This window comes from Callorhinus ursinus, unplaced genomic scaffold (genome assembly GCF_003265705.2).
Source record: "Callorhinus ursinus isolate GAN/ISIS: 27379988/994484 unplaced genomic scaffold, GSC_fseal_2.0 scaffold55, whole genome shotgun sequence".
Taxonomy (NCBI): domain Eukaryota; kingdom Metazoa; phylum Chordata; class Mammalia; order Carnivora; family Otariidae; genus Callorhinus; species Callorhinus ursinus.
The window spans coordinates 9,222,012-9,239,660 of NW_027397117.1; the positions used below are offsets into that span (position 1 = coordinate 9,222,012).

General features: G+C 40.9%; 1 protein-coding gene and 1 pseudogene across 5 annotated transcripts in view; one reads left to right on the forward strand and one right to left on the reverse strand.

Annotated features, from left to right (window-relative positions):
* Positions 1-17,649, reverse strand: part of LOC112817506 (small ribosomal subunit protein uS17m) — a 98,479-nt gene that overhangs the window by 65,397 nt on the left and 15,433 nt on the right. The window lies entirely within an intron of this gene.
* On the forward strand, positions 11,987-12,614 carry LOC112817507 (frataxin, mitochondrial pseudogene; annotated as a pseudogene).

Below are 17,649 nucleotides of genomic sequence, written 5' to 3' on the forward strand. Positions count from 1 at the left end.
GTTCTCTATTCTGTTCCACTGATCTATGTGTCTGTTTTTGTGCCAATACCATGCTGTCTTGGTGATCACAGCTTTGTAATATAGCCTGAAGTCAGGCATTGTGATGCCCCCCACTTTGGTTTTCTTTTTCAATTTGACTATTTAGGATCTTTTCTGGTCCCAGACAAATTTAAGATTGTTTGTTCCAGCTCTGTGAAAAATGTTGATGGTATTTTGATAGGGATTGCATTGAATGTGTAGATAGCTTTGGATAGCATAGACTTTTTTTTCACTTTTTTTATTATGTTCAATTAGCCAACATATAGTACATCATTAGCTTTTGAGATATAGTGTTCACCGATTCATTAGTTGCACATAACACCCAGTGCTCATCACTCCATATGCCCTCCTTAATACCCATCACCCGGTTACCCCATCCCCTCCAACCCCTCCCTTTTGTAACCCTCAGTTTGGTTCCTGGAGTCCAGAGTCTCCCATGGTTTGTCTCCGTCTCTGATTTCTTCCCATTCAGTTTTCCTTCCCTTCCCCTTTGGTCCTTCCCACTATTTCTTATGTTCCACATATGAGTGAAATCATATGATAATTGTCTTTCTCTGTTTGACATATTTCACTTAGCATAATCCCCTCTAGTTCCATCCATTTCGATGCAAATGATGGGTATTCATCCTTTCTGATGGCTGAGTAATAGTCCATTGCATATATGAACCACATTTCTTTTAGCATAGACATTTTAACAATATTTGTTCTTCCAATCCATAGCATGGAACGTTTTTCAACTTCTTTGTGTCTTCCTCAATTTCATTCATAAGTGTTCCACAGTTTTCAGAGTACAGACCTTTTACCTCTTTAGTTAGGTTTATTCCTAGGTATCTTACGGTTTTTGGTTCAATTGTAAATGGGATCAATTGCTTGATTTCTCTTTCTGCAGCTTCATTGTTGGTGTATAGAAATGCAACTGACTTCTGTGTATTGATTTTATATCCTGCTACTTTACTGAATTCTTGTATCAGTTCTAGGACTTTTTTGGTGGAGCCTTTTGGGTTTTCTACATAGAGGATCATGTTGTCTGCAAAAAGTGAAAGTTTGGCTTCTTCTTGGCTGATTTGGATGCCTTTTATTTCTTTTTGCTGTCTTATTGCTGAGGTTAGGACTTGCAGTACTATTATGAACAACAGTGGTGAGAGTGGACATTTCTGTCGTATTGCTGACCTTAGGGGAAAAGCTCTCAATTTTTCCCCATTGAGGATGGTATTTGCTGTGGGTCTTTTGTATATGGCTTTTATGATGTTGAGGTATGTTCCTTCTACCCCTACTTTCTTGAGGGTTTTTTATCAAGAAAGAATGCTGTACTTTGTCAAATGCTTTTTCTGCATTTACTGAGGGGATCATATGATTCTTATCCTTTCTTTTATTAATGTGGTATATCAAATTGATTGATTTGCAGATGCTGAAACATCCCTGAAGCCCAGGGATAAATCCCACTTGCTGTAGTGAATAATTCTTTTAATGTATTGTTGGATTCTATTGCTAGTATCTTGTTGAGAATTTTTGATTCCATGCTCATCAGGGATATTGGTCTGTAATTCTCTTTTTACTGAGGTCTTTATCTGGTTTTGGAATCAAGGTAATGCTGGACTCATAGAATGAGCTTGGAAGTTTTCCTTCCATTTGTATTTTGTGGAACAGCTTCAGAGAATAGGTATTAATTATTCTTTAACTGTTTGGTAGAATTCCCCTGGGAAGCCATCTGGTCCTGAACTCTTGTTTGTTGGGCGATTTTTAAAAAAAAATTATTGTTATGTTAATCACCATACATTGCATCATTAGTTTTTCATGTAGTGTTCCATGATTCATTGTTTGTGCATAACACCCAGTGCTCCATGCAGAACATACCCTCCCCAATCCCCATCATGAGGCTAACCCATCCTCCCACCCCCCTCCCCTCTAGAACCCTCAGTTGGTTTTTCAGAGTCCATTGTCTCTCATGGTTCGTCTCCCCCTCCAGTTTCCCCCCCTTCATTCTTCCCTTCCTGCTATCTTATTTTTTCTTTTTTCTTAACATATATTGTATTATTTGTTTCAGAGGTACAGATCTGTGATTCAACAGTCTTGCACAATTCACAGCGTTCACCATAGCACATACCCTCCCCAATGTCTATCACCCAGCCACCCCAACCTCCCCCCCACAACTCCAGCAACCCTCAGTTTGTTTCCTGAGATAAAGAATTCCTCATATCAGCGAGGTCATATGATACATGTCTTTCTCTGATTGACTTATTTCATTCAGCATAACACCCTCCAGTTCCATCCACGTCGTTGCAAATGGCAAGATCTCATTCCTTTTGATGGCTACATAATATTCCATTGTATATATACCACATCTTCTTTATCCATTCATCTGTCAATGGACATCTTGGCTCTTTCCAGAGTTGGGCTATTGTGGACATCGCTACTATAAGCATCGGGGTGCACGTACCCCTTCGGATTCCTACATTTGTATCTTTGGGGTAAATACCCAGTAGTGCAATTGTTGGATCATATGGCAGCTCTCTTTTCAACTTTTTGAGGAACCTCCATACTGTTTTCCAGAGTGGCTGCACCAGCTTGCATTCCCACCAACAGTGTAGGAGGGTTCCTCTTCCTCCGCATCCCTGCCAACATCTGTCGTTTCCTGACCTATTAATTTTAGCCATTCTGACTGGTGTGAGGTGGTATCTCATTTTTTGATTTGGATTTTGGTTTTGATTTGGATTTCCCTGATGCCGAGCGATGTTGAGCACTTTTTCATGTGTCTGTTGGCCATTTGGATGTCTTCTTTGGAAAAATGTCTGTTCATGTCTTCTGCCCATTTCTTGATTGGATTATTTGTTCTTTGGGTGTTGAGTTTGATAAGTTCTTTATAGATTTTGGATACTAGCCCTTTATCTGATGTGTCATTTGCAAATATCTTCTCCCATTCTGTCGGTTGTCTTTTGGTTTTGTGGACTGTTTCTTTTGCTGTGCAAAAGCTTTTTATCTTGATGAAGTCCCAGTAGTTCATTTTTGCCCTTGCTTCCCTTGCCTTTGGCGATGTTTTTGAAAGAAGTTGCTGTGGCTAAGGTCGAAGAGGTTGCTGCCTGTGTTCTCCTTTAGGATTTTGATGGACTCCTGTCTCACATTTAGGTCTTTCAACCATTTGGAGTCTATGGTGTGTGGTGTAAGGAAATGGTCCAGTTTCATTCTTCTGCATGTGGCTGTCTAATTTTCCCAGCATCATTTGTTGAAGAGACTGTCTTTTTTCCATTGGACATTCCTTTCTGCTTTGTTAAAGATTAGTTGACCATAGGGTTGAGGGTCCATTTCTGGGCTCTCTATTCTGTTCCATTGATCTATGTGTCTGTTTTTGTGCCAGTACCATACTGTCTTGATGATGACAGCTTTGTAATAGAGCTGGAAGTCTGGAATTGTGATGCTGCCAGCTTTGCTTTTCTTTTTCAACATTCCTCTGGCTATTCGATGTCTCTTCTGGTTCCATACAAATTTGGGGATTATTTGTTCCATTTCATTGAAAAAAGTGGATGGTATTTTGATGGGGATTGCACTGAATGGGTAGATTGCTCTAGGTAGCATTGACATCTTCACAATATTTGTTCTTCCAATCCATGAGCATGGAACGTTTGTCCATTTCTTTGTGTCTTCCTCAATTTCGTTCATGAGTATTTTATAGTTTTCTGAGTACAGATTCTTTGCCTCTTTGGTTAGATTTATTCCTAGGTATCTTATGGTTTTGGGTGCAGTTATAAATGGGATCGACTCCTTAATTTGTCTTTCTTCTGTCTTGTTGTTGGTGTATAGGAAAGCCACTGATTTCTGTGCATTGATTTTATATCCTGCCACTTGCCTGAATTCCTGTATGAGTTCTAGCAGTTTTGGGGTGGAGTCTTTTGGGTTTTCCCATATAAAGTATCATATCATCTGCAAAGAGTGAGAGTTTGACTTCTTCTTTGCCGATTTGGATGCCTTTGATTTCTTTTTGTTGTCTGATTGCTGTGGCTAAGACTTCTAATACTGTGTTGAATAGCAGTGGTGTAGTGGACATCCCTGCCGTGTTCCTGACCTTAGGGGGAAAGCTCTCAGTTTTTTCCTCATTGAGAATGATATTCGCTGTAGGTTTTTCATAGATGGCTTTTATGATATTGAGGTATGTACCTTCTATCCCTATACTCTGAAGAGTTTTGATCAAGAAAGGATGCTGTACTTTGTCAAATACTTTTTCTGCATCTATTGAGAGGATCATAAGATTCTTGTTCTTTCTTTTGTTAATGTATTGTATCATGTTGATTGATTTGCGGGTGTTGAACCAATCTTGCAGCCCAGGGATAAATCCCACTTGGTCATGGGGAATAATCCTTTTAATGTACTGTTGGATCCTATTGGCTAGTATTTTGGTGAGAATTTTTGCATCCATGTTCATCAAGGATATTAGTCTGTAATTCTCTTTTCTGATGGGGTCTTTGTCTGGTTTGGGGATCAAGGTAATGTTGGCCTCATAAAACGAGTTTGGAAGTTTTTCTTCCATTTCTATTTTTTGGAACAGTTTCAGAATAGGTATTAATTCTTCTTAAATGTTTGGTAGAATTCCCCTGGGAAGCCATCTGGTCCTGGGCTTTTGTTTGTTGGGAGATTTTTGATGACTGATTCAATTTCCTTAGTGGTTATAGGTCTGTTCAGGTTTTCTGTTTCTTCCTTGTTCAGTTTTGGTAGTTGATACATCTCTAGGAATGCATCCATTTCTTCCAGGTTATCTAATTTGCTGGCATATAGTTGCTCATAGTATGTTCTTATAATTGTTTGTATTTCTTTAGTGTTGGTTGTGATCTCTCTTCTTTCATTCATGATTTTGTCGATTTGGGTCATTCCTCTTTTCTTTTTGATAAGTCTGGCCAGTGGTTTATCAATCTTGTTAATTCTTTCAAAGAACCAGCTCCTAGTTTCATTGATCTGTTCTACTGTTCTTTTGGTTACTGTTTCATGGATTTCTGCTCTGATGTTTATTAATTCTCTTCTCCTGCTGGGTTTAGGCTTTATTTGCTGTTTTTTCTCTAGCTCTTTTAGGTGTAGGGTTAGGTTGTGTATTTGAGACCTTTCTTGTTTCTTTAGAAAGGCTTGTATTGCTATATACTTTCCTCTTAGGACTGCCTTTGCTGCAACCCAAAGATTTTGAACAGTTGTGTTTTCATTTTCATTTGTTTCCATGATTTTTAAAAATTCTTCTTTAATTTCCTGGTTGACTCATCATTCTTTAGTAGGATGCTCTTTAGCCTCCATGTATTTTAGTTCTTTCTGACTTTCCTCTTGTGAATGAGTTCTAGTTTCAAAGCACTGTCATCTGAAAATATGCAGGGAATAATCCCAATCTTTTGGTATGGGTTGAGACTTGATTTGTGACTTAGGATGTGAACTATTCTGGAGAATGTTGTGTGGGCACTAGAGAAGAATGTGTACTCCGTTGCTTTGGGATGGAATGATCTGAATATGTCTGTGAAGTCCATTTGGTCCAGTGTGTCATTTAAAGTCTTTATTTCCTTGTTGATCTTTTGCTTAGATGATCTGTCCATTTCAGTGAGGGGGGTGTTAAAGTCCCCCACTATTATTGTATTGTTGTCAATGTGTTTCTTTGCTTTTGTTATTAATTGCCTTATATAATTGGCTGCTCCCTTGTTCGGGGCATAGATATTTACAATTGTTAGATCTTCTTGTTGGATAGACCCTTTAAGTACGATATAGTGTCATTCCTCATCTCTTATTACAGTCCTTGGTTTAAAATCTAATTTGTCTGATATAAGGATTGCCACCCCAGCTTTCTTTTGGTGTCCATTAGCATGGTAAATGGTTTTCCACCCCCTCACTTTCAATCTGGGGGTGTCTTTGGGTCTAAAATGAGTCTCTTGCAGATAGCGTATCTATGGGTCTTGTTTTTTAATCCAATCTGATAGCCTTTGTGTTTTGATTGGGGCATTTAGCCCATTTACATTCAGGGTAACTATTGAAAGATATGAATTTAGTGCCATTGTATTGCCTGTAAGGTGACTGTTACTGTACATTGTCTGTACATAAGGTGACTGTACTGTACATTCCTTTCTGGTCTATGCTGCTTTTAGGCTCTCTCTTTGCTTAGAGGACTCCTTTCAATATTTCTTGTAGGGCTGGTTTCGTGTTTGCAAATTCCTTGTTTTTGTTTGTCCTGGAAGCTTTTTATCTCTCCTTCTATTTTCAATGACAGCCTAGCTGGATATAGTATTCTTGGCTACATATTTTTCTCGTTTAGTGCTCTCAATATATCATGCCAGTCCTTTCTGGCCTGCCAGATCTCTGTGGATAGGTCTGTTTCCAATCTAATGTTTCTACCATTGTAGGTTACATATCTCTTCTCCCAAGCTGCTTTCAAGATTTTCTCTTTGTCTCTGAGACTCATAAGTTTTACTATTAGATGTTGGGGTGTTGACCTATTTTTATTGATTTTGAGGGTGGTTCTCTGTGCCTCCTGGATTTTGATGCCTGTTTCCTTCCCCAAATTAGGGAAGTTCTCTGCTATAATTTGCTCCAATATACTTTCTGCCCCTCTCTCTCTTCTTCTGGATCCCAATTATTCTAATGTTTGGTCTAATGGTATCACTTATCACTTGAATTCTGCCCTTGTGATCCAGTAGTTGTTTATCTCTTTTTTCAGCTTCTTTATTTTCCATCATTTGGTCTTCTATACCACTGATTCTCTCTTCTGCCTCGTTTATCCTAGCAGTTAGTGCCCCCATTTTGATTGCACCTCATTAATAGCCTTTTTGATTTTGACCTGGTTAGATTTTTAGTTCTTTATTTCTCCAGAAAGGGTTTCTCTAATATCTTCCATGCTTTTCTCAAGCCCAGCTAGTATCTTTAAAATCATCATTCTCAACTCTAGTTCCAACATCTTACTAATGTCCATGTTGATTAGGTCCCTGGCAGTCAGTACTGCCTCTTGTTCTTTTTTTTGAGGTGATTTTTTCCATCTTGTCATTTTGTCCAGAGGAGAATAGATGAATGAGAGAACAAAATGCTAACAGGGTAAAAATGTCCCCAGAAAATATACACTAAACAAATCAGAAAAGACCTGAAACCAGAGGAAAGGAAAGGGAAAGAAAGAAAAAAGAAAAAGAAAATAAAGATAAAAAGAAAAACAGAATAAAACAAACAAAAAAAACAGAACAAAAAATAGAATATGATCAAATATGATCAGGCTGGTGCATATATCAGTGCCACACACTAGATTTTGGGTGTATTTTGCTCTGTTAGAAGAAAGTGCCTCCCAAAATTTTAAAGAAAGAAAAACTTATATATGTACAAAAATAAGGGTTATGATGAAGGGATGGAATATGAGTGTAAAGATGAAAATTATAAAAAATTTTATAAAAGGAATTGGTAAGAAGTTGTTTGGAAAAAGAGAGAAGAGGATTTAAAAAAAAAGGGAGAGAATGTGATCAGACAGGAGACGAGCACAAAGCCATACACTAGAGATTTAGGGTATATTTTGACCTGTTAGAAGAACCTGTATCTCAAAATTTTAAAGAAAGAACAACATATATATATATGCCAAAAATAAGGGTAACTACTATGAAGGGATACAGTATGACTCTAAAGGGCACCTGGGTGGCTCAGTCGGTTAAGCGACTGCCTTCGGCTTGGGTCATGATCCTGGAGTCCCGGGATCGAGTCCCGCATCGGTCTCCCCGCTCAGCGGGGCGTCTGCTTCTCCCTCCAACCCTCCCCCCTCTCATGTGCTCTCTCTCTCTCATTCTCGCTCTCTCAAATAAATAAAAAAATCTTAAAAAAAACCAATATGACTCAAAAATGAAAAATAAAAATGTATTTTAAAAAAGGGATAAGATGTTGGTTAAGGGAAAAAGAAAAATAAAAAAAACAGTTAAAAAATTAACTTTTAAAGACTAAAGAATCATGGGAAAAAAGCCATGGATTCTATGTGCAGTATTCCTCTAGCTCTGGAGTTCTGCCGTTCTCGTTGATCGGTAAACTTGGTCTTGGCTGGCTGTTCTTGCTGATCTTCTGGGGGAGGGTCCTGTTGCCGTGGTTTACACATGCCTTTGCCGGAGGCGGAATTGCCCCGCCCTTGCCTCCTCAGGGCTAAGTAATCTGCTCGGGTTTGCTCTCTGGAGCTTTTGTTCCCTGCAAGCTTTCCGTACATCTTTGGAGGACGACAGTGAAAATGATGGCCTCCCAATCTCCGCCCCGGAGGAGCCAAGAACTTGGGGCCCTGCTCCTCAGTGTGCCCCCAGAGAAAAGCAGTCAATCACTCCCGTCTCCCTGGTCTCCGGCCGCACTCTGTGCTCACCTGGCCTGTGACCAAGCGTTTCTATCGCTGGCACCCGACCCCGTGTGGAGTCTCCAAATCCAGCAGATCTCTGCGGTGCGTTCCCGCGCCGTCTCCTCGGATCTGCTACTTGTTGGGTCCCAGCTGGAGGAGCAGTGGCTCAACTGGGCCACAGATCACGGTTTATGGCAACCCTGAGCTGAGAGCCCTTGCCTTGGCTCTGTCTGTGAAACCAGCTTCCCCGCTCCGATACCTGGGAGCTCTGCCACACTCAGGCACCCCCAGTCTTTCTGTGACCCCGAGGGTCCTGATCCCGCGAGGGTTCCACCCCCCGCTTATCCACTGGAGCGACGTCCCTCAGCGGAGCCGTCTTTTTTTTTTTTTTTTTAAAGATTTTATTTATTTATTTGAGAGAGAGAGAGAGAGCACATGAGAGGGGGTAGGGTCAGAGGGAGAAGCAGACTCCCTGCCGAGCAGGGAGCCCGATGCGGGACTCGATCCTGGGACTCCAGGATCATGACCTGAGCCGAAGGCAGTCGCTTAACCAACTGAGCCACCCAGGCGCCCCGCGGAGCCGACTTCTAAAAGTTCCGATTTTGTGCTCTGCGGCTCTAGCACTTGCCAGAAGCGGCCGACGGAGGCCCCCTCCCCCGCCGTCTATCCTCCCGAATATCGCCTCGGATTCACTTCTCTGCAAGTCCTACCTTCCAGAAAGTGGTTGCTTTTCTGTTCAGAGAGTTGCTGCTATTCTTTTCTTCGATCTCCTGTTGAGTTCGTAGGTGTTCAGAATGGTTTGATCCCTATCCAGCTGAATTCCTGAGACCAGACAAATCCAGGTCTCCTGCTCCTCTGCCATCTTGCTCCTGTTGGGAGATTTTTGATTACTGCTTCAATTTCCTTGCTGGTTATGGGTCTGTTCAGGTTTTCTATATCTTCTTGTCTCACTGGTAGATTATATGTTTCTAGGAATTCATCCGTTTCTTTCCGATTGCCCCATTTGTAGGCATATAATTTTTCATATTCTCTTACAATTGCTTATATTTCTGCCCTGTTGGCTATGATCTTTCTTCTCTCATTTGTGATTTTATTTATTTGGGTCCTTCTCTTTTCTTTTTGATAAGTGTGGCCAGGGGTTTATCAATATTGTTAATTCTTTGAAAGAATCAGCTCCTAGTTTCATTGATCTGTTCTACTTTCTTTTTTTATTTCTATATTATTTATTTCTGATCTAATCTTAATTACTTCCCTTCTTCTGCTGGACTTACCCTTTATTTACTATATTTTCTCCAGCTCCTTTAAGTGTAAGGTTAGGTTGTGTATTTGAGACTTTTCTTGTTTTTTGAGAAGGGCCTGGATTGCTATATACTTCCCTCTCAGAAGTGCCTTTGCTACATTCCAAAGGTTTTGGACTGTTGTGTCATTTTCATTTGTTTCCATGTATTTTTAAAATTTTCTCCTTTAATTTCTTGGTTAACCCATTCATTCTTAGGTAGGATGTTCTTTGACCTCCATGTATTTGTGGTCTTTCCTTTTTTTTTTTTTTTTTTGTGGTTGACTTCAAGTTTCATAGCATTGTGGTCTGAAAATATGGCTGGTATGATCTCAACCTTTTTGTATGGGTTGAGGCCTGATTTGTGACCCAGTATGTGATCTATTCTGGAGAATGTTCCATATGCACTCAAAAAGAATGTATATTCTGCTGCTTTAGGATGAAATGCTCTGAATATGTCTGCTAAGTCCATCTGGTCCAGTGTGTTATTCAAAGCCCTTGTTTCTTTGCTGATCTTCTGCTTAGATGATCTGTCCATTGCTGTGATGGGGGTGTTAAAGTCCCCTATTATTGTATTATTATCAATGAGTTTGAGTTTGTTATTAATTGATTTATATATTTGGCTGCTTCCAAGTTGAGTGCATAAATATTTACAATGGTTAGATCTTGTTGGATGTACCCCTTTGTTATAATATAGTGCCCTTCTGCATCTCTTATTACAGTCTTTGGTTTAAAATCTAGTTTGTCTGATACAAGGATTACTACTCCAGGTTTCTTTTGATGTACATTAGGGTGACAGATGGTTCTCCTTTCACTTTCAATGTGGAGGTGACTTTGGGTCTAAAATGAGTCTCCTGTAAGCAACATAGTGATGGGTCTTTTTTTTTTTTTTAATCCTTTTTGAATCCCTTTGTCTTTTGATTGGAGCATTTAGTCCATTTATATTCAGAGTAATTATTGATAAATATGAATTTATTGCCACTGTATTACCTTTAAAAGTCACTGTTCTTGTAGATTTCTCTTTCCTTCTAGTCTTTGTCACTTTTGGTCTCTCGTGCTCAAAAGGTCCCCTTTAGTATTTCTTGCAGAGCTGGCTTAGTGTTCTTGAATAACTTTAGTTTTTGCTTGTCTTGGAAACTCTTTATCTCTCCTTCTATTCTGAATAGATTAACCTTACTGGATAAAGTATTCTTGGCTGTATATTTTTCCCATTTAGCATGTTCAATATATCATGCTACTCCATTCTGGACTGCCAAGTTTCTGTGGACAGGTCTGCTGTTAACCTCATGTGGCTACCCATGTAGGTTAAGGACCTTTTGTCTCCAGCTGTTTTGGAATTCTCATTATCTTTGTATTTTGCAAGTTTCACCATGATATGCCTTGGTGTGGACCTGTTTTTGTTGATTTTTGAGGGGAGTTCTCTGTGCCTCTTGGACTTGAATACCTGTTTCCTTCCCCAGATTAGGGAAGTCCTCAGATTGGGAAGTATATTTTGTTCAAATAAACCTTCTGCCCCCTTTTATTATACAGATATTATTGTGCTTTGTGGAATTACTGTGTTCCCTAAGTCTACTTTAGTGATCTAATAGTTTTCTTTCCCTTTTTCAGCATCAATATTTTCCATAATTTTATCTTCTATATCACCTATTGATCTTCTTCTTCCATCCTCATTGTGATTACATCCAGTCAGTTTTGCATGTCAGTTATAGCATTTCTTATTTTGGCCTGACTAGTTTTTAGGTCTTTTATCTCTTCTGCCAGGGTTTCTCTGGTGTCTTCTATGCTTCTTTCAAGCCCAGCTAGCATTCTTGACTGTTACTCTAAATTCTTGTTCATCTATATTGCTTATTTCTGTTTTGAGCAAATCCCTGGCTGTGATGTCTTCTTGATCTTTCTTTCGGGGAGAATTCCTCCATCTTGTTCTTATGTCTAGGTTTCTGTCTTTTGTGTGTTATGAAAGCTTGTTATGTTTCCTGCTCCTGAGAGTAATACTGTATTAAGAAGGGGTCATACACTGTCCACAACCTGGTGCTTCAGGAAGTGTTTCTGGTGTATGCTGTGTGCACTCTGATGTTGTGTTTTGGCTGCTCTTTCCCTCGGGTGAGTCCTCTACACAGTTCCTCCTTGCTTGCAGTAGGGTGTGGTGTGATTTGATTTATTTGTTAAGATAAGCCTGGTTAAAAAAAAGACCTCATCCAAGAAAGGAGAAAAGGAAAAGGAACATAAAAGGAAACAAACAAAAAAACCCCTATAAGCCTGGAGAAGAGGTGACCTGAGCGAGGAGCCGAACTGCAATGCCTGCCAGCCATAGCCACCGGGTGTCCCCGCCGTGTCCCCAGAGTGGGAGGGTGGAGCGGCCTCAGACTGGGAGCAGCATGTGGATGCTGGGGCGCCGCGTGGCTGCCGGCCTCCGGCCCCGCTCGGCGCCCCTGGGCTCAGTCCCTGCGGGCATCGGCCCAGGGACCCACGAGGAACGCCCCGCTCTACGGCCCCGGGGGCCTGCACATCGGGAACGGAGCTACCCGTGTACCCAGCCACACTAGTCAACCTCCACCGCCTCAATCAGATCATGGATGTCAAAAAGCAGAGTGTTTGTTTGATATGAGGACAGTGGGAACTTTGGGCGACCCTGGCTCTCTGGATGAGACCACCTATGAAAGACTGGCGGAGAAGACACTGGACTCCTTAGCAGAGTTTTTCAAAGACCTCGCAGACAAACCTTACACATTCGAAGACTATGATGTCTCCTTTGGGAGTGGTGTTTTAACAGTTAAACTGGGTGGAGATCTAGGAACCTACCTGATCAACAAGCAGACCCCAAACAAGCAGATCTGGTTATCTTCACCCTTCAGTGGGCCCAAGCACTATGACTGGACGGGGAAGAGCTGGGTGTACGCACACGACGGCGTGTCCTTCCACGAGCTGCTGGCCACGGAGCTGACTAAAGCCTTGAAAACCAAACTGGACTTATCTTCTCTGGCCTAATCTGGAAAAGGCGCTTGATGCCCAGCCCAATCCCAAAGACATGAACAGCTCTGAAGCCCAGACCCCGGCTCCGTCCTGCAGCTGAGTGTCAGGTCTGTTCCATTCCCGCTTTTGAGGACAGTTGCATGGTGTGTAAGGAAGGGCTCTGTGAAAAGAGCATGTTGCCCCCACCCTCCCCCAAGTTCGGATTTGTAATTTCCATAGTGTTTTTGGATTTATTGTCTGATTTCCTCCCTTACAGGAGATCCCTTCTCTTTTCTAATGTCCCTATACTCATACATTTATATATACCTTACAACAAAGAAAAATAAGAAGGAAAAATTCAGGAGAAGAAATGACTTGATTTCACTCTTCGTCCTTTGAAGGACTTAACTGCATAAAACCACATGAAGAGGGCTGGCTGACCTCCCCTTTCTGTCCCCAAACGAGACTCATTAAATAATGAGTTGCCTATAAACAAACAAACAAAAAAACCAACTATAAGCCTGATGAAGACAATCTAAAACTATAAGTCTAATCCCAAACAAAAAATAAAGAAGATAAAAAATAAAATAAATACTAACTAAAAAAATTAAAATAAATTAAAAAAAAAAAAAGAAAGCAAGCCTGGTCCTATTTCCACCAGAACTGATGCTGATGCTTTGGCGCACTCTATGATCATCAGACCTGGTACATTCAGGGGTGCCTGTGTTGGTCTTCCGAGGGAGAGGCCGGCTGTGCTGGCTCACAGACCTGCCCTTGGAAAGATGCCCCTGCACGGAGCAGGGGGTGGGGTTTGGTGTAAGGGACTCCAGCCTCCACTGGAGGTGCTGTGTTTCTCTCTGAAGTCTGACAGGGCTGGTCGGCAAGGAGGGTGAAAGATGGTGCCTCCCTCTCTGTCTGGGGAGGGGAACTTGGGGCTGCTGCTGTCAGGAGGCCCTCACAGAAAAGGGAACAAGCTCCTGTGTTCTAGGTTTTGGTCAGATTACTGCCCTCAACTTGTCTGTGCCCAGCTGTTGGCATGCCAGGTGTCACAATTCTCCTGTTTTATCTCTGGCTGGTGGTTGGGATTCAAAACTTCAAATCTTAAAGGGCCTGACAAGGCTCTGACCTGCTCCTCTCCCCTGGAGGAGAGCCTCACGGTGCACCTGGCACTGTTCTGTCCCAGAGAAGCAGTCGCATGATGTGTGCACAGTGGCTGGAGTCTATTGTGATGCACAGTGAAAAGCTATGACCAGGTCTGTCCGTGCCTCTTTGTCCCTGCTGCTGAACAGCTGCTCACTGGCTCCCTGTGCGCCCTTTGTCCTTAGAGAGGCAAAATACCCTCTTCCAAATGTACTCCAGGAAGGGGAGTGATCTCTTCCAGTGCGACCCAGGGGATCCCCTCACCTGGGATTGTACGAACCCTACATGCTGCTCTCTCTCCCACTTTCTCCCTCTTCCTGACTTTGCTCCACAAAAAGGGTTCCCTCACCTTCGTGGCATCACAGCTTTTCTCTCCCTCAATTCATGGCTCTGAACCTTGCACCTCCCATGTTTGCTCCCCCCAATTGTGCAGACTGTTTTCTTAATCCTCAGACTGATTTCCTAGTTGTTCAAAATGATTTGATCTAGCTGTGTTCCAGGGATGAGGCAAGCCCCCTACTACTCCACCATCTTAACTTCTCTCAGATTGCATTCCTTTTTATGGCCAAATAGTATTCCATTGTTACACACACACACACACACACACACACACACACACACTGCATCTTCTTTATCCATTCATCCACTGAGGGACATTTAGCTTGATTCCATATCTTGGCTATTATAAACAATGCTATAAAGAACCTAGGGGGGCATATATCTTTTTGAATTTGTGTTTTTGTTTTCTTCGTATAGATACCCAGAAGTGGAATTGCTGGATTGTATGGTAGTTATATTTTTAATTTTTTGAGCAACCTCCATACTGTTTTCCACAGTGGCTGCACTAATGTAGTCTCACCAACAACTCTAGAGCCTTGCCAACATTTGTTAATTTTTGTCTTTTTGATAATAGTCATTCTGACAGGTGTGAGGTAATATCTCACTGTGGTTTTGGCTTGCATTTCCCTAATGATTAGTGATGTCGAGCATCTTTTCATTGGTCTGTATGTCTTCTTTGGAAAAAATGTCTATTCAGATCCTCTGCTCATTTTTTAAATTGGATTTTTTTTTTTTTGTTACTGACCTATATGAGTTCTCTCTATGTTCTGGGTATTAACCCCTTATCTGATATGTGATTGCAGGTATCTTTTCCCACTCAGTAGGTTCCTGTTTTATTTTGTTGATGGCTTCTTTCCCTGTGCAGAAGCCTTTTGGTTTGGTGGAGTCCCATTTGTTTATTTTTGCTTTTGTAGCCATTGCTTCTGGAGTCAGATCCCAAAAAATATCACTTAGACTGATGCCAAGGAGCTTACCACCTTTGTTTTCTTCTAGGAGTTTTATGGTGCCTGGTCTTACATCTTCCATTTTTTTCTTATAATTTTTTTTATAGATTTTATTTATTTATTTGAGAGAGAAAGTGAGAGAAAGAGAGAGAGAGAAAGCCAGCATGAGCAGTGGTGGGGCAGAGGGAAAGGGAGAAGCAGATTCTTCCTGCTAAGCAGGAAGCCTGACGTGGGGGTTTATCCCAGGACTCTGGGATCATGACCTGAGGCAAAGGCTGACGCTTAACCCACGAAGCGGCCCAGGCACCCCTCTTATAAAATTTTTATGGCTTAATTTTTCACATTTAAATCTTTGATCCATTTGAGGACTATCCTAATGTAAAGTATGAGGTATGGATTCAACTTTACCTTTTTCCAGATGGCTCCCCAGAAATGTCAACATCAATTATTGAATAAACTATCTTTTCACCACTGGTTTGAGATGCAATCTTTATAATATGCCAATTCCTATCTGTTCAAGAAATATTTAGTACTTCCTACGTGACAATCATGGTGCTTGAGATATACCGGGCGGGGGGGAAGACTAAAATTTCCCACCCTTATGAAACTTACTTACATTCTAGCAGGGGATAGTAGACAAAAAACATGGTAACTGGGTAAATTATACATTATGTTAGAAGATAAAAGAAGAGTAGAATAAGAGGGTCTGACAATGTGAGGGGTGAGGCAGTTGCAACTTTACAAAGGATGGTCAGGAAAGATGTCACCGGAGAGGTGATATTTGAAAAAAGACTTGCAAAGTTAGCAGTACAAAGGCCCTAAGGCAACAGTGTGTGTAGCATGTTTAAGGAAGAAAAATGTGACCACTGTGGCTAGAGTGGAATGAGCAAGAGGTAGAAAAGTAAATGATGAAGTTAGAGGGGAAACAGGCCCAGATTCCATAGGACTGTTTGGGCCATCATGAAGACTTTGGCTTTCACTCTGAGTGAAGTGGGAACCATGCATTCTGAGCAGAGCAGTGACATGATCTGATTTACCATTACCCTGCCACTTCCTGGGCTACATCCTTTTGAAATCACCTTTTTTCTTCCTTTGCCTTTACCACTCTTGCTAATCTCTGCTGTTTCCCAAAGCAAAGCCCTCAAATCCACCTATTTTTCTCCACCTTCCAGTTTTAAGCTATTACTTTCTATCATATACAATATGGCAGTAGCTTCCTAAGTGGATTTCTCCTCCTTCCTTTCTTGCTGCTCACAAATTCACTTGTCATATACCACACACCTGGGTGATTTTTTTTTTAAGATTTTATTTATTTATTTGAGAGAGAGAGCAGGAGGGAGAGGGAGAGAGAATCTGAAGCAGACTACTTGCTGAGCACAGAGCCCAATGAGGGGCTTGATCACATGACCTCAAGATCACGACCTGAGCCGAAACCCAGAGTCGGACACTTAACCAACTGACTCACCTAGGCACCCCACACCTGGGTGATTTTTAAAGTAGAATTCAGTTAATTATTATTTTACTATCCTGCTTAACTTCCTTCCAAGGTTTTCTACTACATTTAGAATAAAATCCAAGCTTTTCTTCATGGTCACAAGGGCCTGTATACTTAGGCCATGCATACTTCCCCAAGCTTATCTCAAGTCATTTTCTCCCTCCCTCCATTCCAACAATGGTGGCCTTTTAACTTCTTAAATATACCCATAGTTTTTACACATAATATTTACCACATGCCTAAAATGCTTTTATTCCCCACTTAGTTTTTATAACTCTTATATATCCTTCACATCTCACCTTAAATTTCTCTTCCCTAAAGAAGTGAAATTTCTTCCCTGATTCCCTAATGCACATTCACAGCACCTTATTCTTATTTTGTATAATAAACATCTTAATTTGCAATTTTTACTATATTTGTTGAGTGACTGTTTCTGTTGCACTATAAGCAACTTGGATTTAGGAATACCTATTTTGCTTACTGATGTATATTTGATGCCAAGAACAATTTCTGGCACATTGTAGCTGCTCAAAAAATACTTGTTGAATGAACCATCTTCTTTCTTAACATAATAAGTCGTTCTGGAGAATTAAACTCCTTTGGCTAGAATGCCAAGAAGCAGATATAGCACTTTAGTTTTTGAAGTCTTTCTAGTCCTGTCTGTGGGGAGGCTTATAATTAAGAGTAAACTGAATAAATCTTCCCTGCAACCCAAAGATCCCAAGCAGTAACATTCCAAATAAATGCTCAGCTTGAGCTGACAGTCTCCTTATTGTCCCTGCTTTTGCATAAATTTTATTTCCTGTCTGCAATGGCCCTGTCTTCTTTAATCTTCAAATCTAACCAGTATCAGCACAAATTCAAACTCCACCTTCTTTATGAAGTCTACCCTCATCCTTCTAGTCTCAGTAAAATTTCTCCTTTCTCTGAGTACCTCTTGTATTTGTTGTATTTTGTATTCTTAGTAGCAATCCAACATTACACTTTTTTAAATGTGTGGTTTAGGTGTGTAAAAATCTCCTCTGATGAGTTTATTGAATACCTACAGATAATGTTTATCTCATATAATTTGGAACAAGAGAAGTCCTCCTATTTGAAGCAATTGATACTAGTATCTGGTGTGTTAAGCTAAAAAGCTAGTTAAAGTTGAGATCCACAGAAGATATCTTAA